We start from the raw sequence: 6,217 nt of genomic DNA, 5'->3' as shown, positions 1-6,217 counted from the left end.
GCCAAATCATTCGTGAACTTCCCTGGAATTTTATACAAATTTTGTTGTTATTTTTCATTTTCAAAGCTTTAATGCATTTAATTTGTTTCTTTTCTGTTATGTTTGCATTAAATTAGAAACAAATTTTATGTTTTGGGTTTCCAATTTCAATTTGCTGAAAATCCAAGGTTCCCTGCATGCATGTGTATCGCGTTTGAATAGTTTACGAAAGTAGTTTCGGAAAAATGGTTTATCGAAGTAAAACAAAAAAAAAATATAATTGACCAATCTAATTCAAGTATTTATCAACATGCAAATCATAATATTTTATAAGAATTATTCGCCTGTGAATAATAGCGTTTGCAGCTGATGTACATTTTATACAATTACTGTCTTTTGATGAGCAATGATGAGGTAAAATAAATATAGTTTCAATGACTTTGAAAAATTTAATATTTACCAAAATCTTAAAACAGGAGCATTTGTTATACAAGTGGTTAGCTTTGCCACTCTTCATGAAAGGGTGTGGCGATTATTTAGCAGGATTTTTTATGACACTATCATGACTTAGTCAACCTATGTCAGTTATTGTCGTGTGTAGGTACATGCAATCAGTTGTCGCCTTAATGCCGAAACTAATATAATTGTAGAATACTATGCGTGTATCTGAATGTATGCCACACAGACAAAATGAACATATGAGTAGCACTAGTATGCACATACAAGTTTGTGTAATAACATATATCATTACTAATGAATTTATAGTTTTAAAAAAACAGGTTCAACTCACCATTTTCTACATTGATAATGCTTATACCAAGCAGGAATATGACAGTATTTGTCAATTTGTTTTGATGTGTTTTGTCATTTGAATTTGCCATGTAATTAGGAACTTTCCGATTGAATTTTCCTCAGAGTTCAATATTTTTGTGATTTTACTTTATACACATTGAACTACAGGTAAAGACACTTTAAAAAATTGTGTCAATTCCTATAATATGTATATAAAATGCACTTTTATTTCAGTATTTGTGAGTGACAATAAGAACAAACAAAGAAAGAAAAACAACTCTTACTTATTATCGGCGACATACAATATTGTACAGTATACATTTAATTTTGTATGTGCACCATATGTGTTTTTGACTCAGTGACGCTCGAATCAAAAAAAAACAAGTAGAGAACGCAGTTGAAAAGGATTGAGTACCAAATACACCTACAGGAATGTATTCCTTACTGAGGAGAAAAGGCTTTAATTTTACGAAGAAACGAAACATATGCATAATGAGTCCTCAAGTTAATACAACTCGTACTTGTGGTTTGAAACATAATTTTTACGGTTATTGTTGAGTGAACTATAAATTGTACAATAAAATCATCAATATTGAATTATTAAACAAAGAGTGTCGGCTGTTTTCACGGAATATAAGTTAATTGAAAAAATAGAACATAATGGAAATTAACTCAATCTAACTATTTTTAAAAATCGTTTATTCAGATTATGATTTATAAAAGACATTTGGCTCATCAATGAATATTTATTATATTGTAGATGACAATGGGGACATTTGGTCACAGGAAGCTAATTATCCAAAACATAAATAAATACTGTAAACCAAATTATTTTAGCAAACGATTTATTTTCACATTTATTTTCACGACTCATTTGTTTTCATGACTATTCTTTGAAATCTAAAAAAAATTAACTCAAATAGATTATAAAGCAAGGGTTATTATAATGAGATTTGACCTCGTTCAAATAAAATTCGCTTGATTTAATTTAAAATTATTTGTAATTGATAGAAAACCAATTTATACCAATCAGTCATATATGTCGTTTTTGTGGTGAAAACAAAAACAAAATGGATTTTACATATCCAAAGGTATTCTTAATTGAATTGTATGATCTACATAAACATACATATTATTTACTGTTCTACATTGGCTAGAGGTATAGGGCGAGGATTGAGATCTCATAAACAAGTTTAACCCCGCCGCAATTTTGTGCTTGTCCCATGTCAGGAGCCTCTGGCCTTTGTTAGTCTTGTATTAATTTAACTTTAGTTTCTTGTGTACAATTTCGAAATTAGTATGGCGTTCATTATCTCTGAACTAGTATACATTTGTTTAGGGGCCATCTAAAGGACGCCTCCAGGTGCGGAAATTTCTCGCTTCATTGAAGACTTGTTGATGACCTTTTGGTGTTGTTTTATCTATGGTCGGGTTGTTAATATTTTTGTATTTTAGCATGAAGGGAAAATTTAATAGGAATATGGTTTATTTTTTCCAAATAGTCTCAGTATAGCAGTTCAAACTCTTACATGTTAAAGTTTCATGTATACACATGTCATTAATTTAAAATTGTAACATACTATATTCGCACTCATACCAAAAAATATGGTAATAAGCAGAATATCAAGAGCTTGCAGACATGTATAAAACATTGTGATGAACTGTATTATTTCTTTAAAAATATTATTGTATGATAAAAGTAAAATACTAAAAATATCGAACTCCAAGGAAAAATAAAAATAAAAAGTTCCTTATCATATGGTAAAACCAAACACAAACGAATGTGAAATTCCTGACTTGCTACAGACGAGTTAAACCTCTCACGTGTATTACAGTCGAATAAATATGATAAATTGTTATTATATTGACAACGATGTGTGAACTCACAAAATTAACATAATTGTCAAAAATATCAAAAAGGATGTTCAATAAACTCGTCATAGGTACCAGGATTCAAATTTTGTATTTGCTCCAGACTCGCGGTTCATCTACAAAAGACTCATCAGTAACGCTCTAATAACAAAAAAGTGAAAAAGGCCGAAAAAAGTACAACCGTCAACATTGTGCTATAATTTTAATCACCATAAAAACTAACAACTAAGCTGTGAGAACTGCTCAATGATGATACCCTTGTCGAAATATTTCGGTGAACAGGAAGTTATTGAGTGATGAATTTGAAGCCGATCACACGGTATAGCGGACTTATATAAACATTGAAACAAAATTTCAGAAATCCTTGTATTGTAGTTCCTTAGAAAAATGTTACGAAAGTTTTCAACTTTGCTATCTTATGTAAAATGATACAAGTGTTCGGTAAACAGGAAGTTATTTAGTAATGAATTAGAAAACGCATCACACAGTAAAGCTGACTAATATAAACCCTAAAACTAAATTTCAGAAATCCTTGTCAAGTTTCTGTAAAATATTCGACGAAAATTTTCGACTGACGGATGGATGGACTGAGGGATGGACAGTCAGAGGTAAAACAGTATAACCCCACTTTTTTAAAGCAGGGGGTATAAAAAATATGTAAATAAATAAAAATGACATACTAGTATTGACAATGCACATCAACAAACATCATGAACATGACAGACAGAAATAAAAAAGGTATGTGCAACAAACCACTTTTTTTATAATATTTGAATTTTTGAAATACTAAGGCTTTTCTACTTCAGGGATAGATAGATTTAGCTGTATTTGGCAAAACTTTTAGGAAGTTTGGTCCTCAATGCTCTCCAACTTCGTACTTTATTTGGCCTTTTTTATCTTTTTTTTTATTCTAGCGTCACTGATGAGTCTTTTGTAGATGAAACGCGCGTCTGGTGTAATTAGAAAATGTAATCCTGGTATATGTGATTAGTTTTTCTTTATTAGTGTTATACTTTTTTTTTTAACCCAATATGAGAGCATGAGGGCAAATTTAGCGTTTAAATGTTTTATTGATTTTGAAATGTTTAGTATTTAAAATATGCAGTATTCTCCCAACGTAAAACATCTAAAATATTGCCAGTTATTTCCTTTTGAAATATTGTTTCTACTGTTGCATTTTAGATAACATAATAAATTTCATAGCTTTAAAAAGCATTGAAGAGATGTACTACAATAGTATCCACTAGACACTGCATTTTCGCTCAGGAGTGTGCATCTCAATAGAGAAATATCGTAAATAAAGGCCAAACATTCTGTATCAATGTGGCAAAAATAAGCACATCTAATACGTGTCGGCACTGGTACAACAATATTCATTTCTGAAAACGAGGTTCCAGAATACTTGAGCTCAAATGTCCCCATGGTGTTTCCATCTAGAAATACATAATTATAGCATGTATAGTTTAATAATTGTTGACAAGCAAAACAAACAGAAAAAGAAAACTGCATATCAACCATCATTCTGAAATATATCAATAAAAGCACTTTAACCGACGTGTCATTTCTTATATTTTTATTACTAAATTAAAAATTGTCCATGCGGAATCATTAGCGGGTAATAATGGCTTCGGTCGAGTTGTTAAAAAACAATGCAACCAATATAAAAGCAAGGGCGCTTTACTCAAGGTTCTACATCTTTAATTTTCTGTGTTCTGTTTAAGTTAGATATATTTATAAACAGAGAGCCCTAACTTCAAATCTTCTTTTTTTAGAATGATAAGATTAAATCAGTTCTTTAGTTCATCCTCAAGAATGAATGTTCACCGCTTGTAAGACTAGTTTTTAAATTGAATCTCCATGATAAGTCTGTGACTACTAAGAAGTATTTAAAATTTTGATACAAATATACTGTTGGTTTTGATGCTCATTTATATTACCTGAATGAGGCTGTTGTTAAGATAGTCTGAAATGTGTTATTAAATTGTGTGTTGTTATAAATCAGTTTGCACTGAAAAATCATATTCAGCTGATTTTTGCATCGCTTTCTTGGTGAACAGTGGCAATATAACTCATATAAATTTATTGATAAATGCAATCCGTAGGTTCACACTGTGAGCTGAACGGGTTGAATGGCAGAACATTTGGACTGCTACTAATTATAAAAAAATGCATATAGATACAGCAACGATTTTAAACAAGACACTTTCATTAGCAGTCAAGTTGGCGTTTTAAAAAAAAAAACGCTCGGCTTAAACGCCCTCATTCTGGCTAAAACGTACGCTCAGACTTAGTTTTAACGTAAAATTGGGAAAGATCGGGAACTTTATTCCTATACCCTAGCATACCACGTTCGTTTATTAAAATGTGTGAAATATTGTGGTCATGCAATTTATTATATCGCCTCTGTTTGACCAAGAAATTTTAACGCATGGATAACTTTTCATACCTGAACAATCCCTAATGTACACGGAATAAGATGGGTTTAGTAATGAATACATGCTGCTAACGCTTTCAAATAGCTTGCACCTTCCTCCAGTTCTGTATTCAATGTGGGAACACTTTGATCTCACCAAACAGGTGTAGAGACACGTGTCTTTGTCAACATCATTATATACAACTATTTCAACTCCATCTCCGTTTCCAACTTGGTAGGTTTCACCGAGTAACTCCATTGTACAGCCTAACAATCAAATATGAATGATTGTATGTTGCATTACGTAAAAGACTTAAAGATTTGTTTTATTAGTTGGAAGTGGCTATGAATTAGTTGTCAGTATCTGCGATTACCCTAAGATCTGTACTTATTGTCTTTTTGTTGTTGGATTATACAAGTACCCGGACACGTCCTCTGTGTTTTTATAAGATGTATTTATATTTGTAGCCATCTGATATTAAAACCTTTTTCAACAGATTTTTATAGTTCGTTCTTATGTTGTACTGTTACACCACTGTCACATGTTAGGGGAGGGTTGAGATCTCGCTAACATGTTTAGCCCTGCCACATTCTGTATGTATGTATATATAATTTATCTGTCCTAATTCAGGAGCCTGTAATTCATTAGTCGTCGTTTGAGAAACAGAGATTATTCTGCGTTTGATTTTTTCAGAAACTCTTATTTTTTCCTGAGAACTTTCTCATAGACAAGCAAGTAACCAGAACTTTAATTCAGTTAGTGTCTTTCGTATATTGTATTCAACTTATTACTATGCCAAAAAAATGTTAAAACTAAATTTTACTATAGTACATGTTATTCTGAATTTGTGAATTCGTCCAATAGAATATTGATCAATATATGAATATGAAATATGAATATAATCAATATCATAAATAAACATGTTAAACAAACAGATACATACAAAGATCAAAAAGAAAAATAATTAACACAACTGGTATAAGTTACAATCTTAAGAAACAAAACAACAAGAATGTGTCCATAGTATACGGATTCCCAACTCGCACTTTCATTTTTTATGTTCAGTGGATCATGGAATTGGGGGACAAAACTCTCATTTTGGAATTATATGGAACATGTGTAGTTAGTTTCAAGTTGATTGGACTTCAACTTCTTCAAAA

The sequence above is a fragment of the Mytilus trossulus genome, chromosome 11 (assembly GCF_036588685.1).
Source record: "Mytilus trossulus isolate FHL-02 chromosome 11, PNRI_Mtr1.1.1.hap1, whole genome shotgun sequence".
Taxonomy (NCBI): Eukaryota; Metazoa; Mollusca; class Bivalvia; order Mytilida; family Mytilidae; genus Mytilus; species Mytilus trossulus.
The sequence above is the reverse complement of the archived record's forward strand: the minus strand, read 5'-3'. Positions refer to the sequence as shown.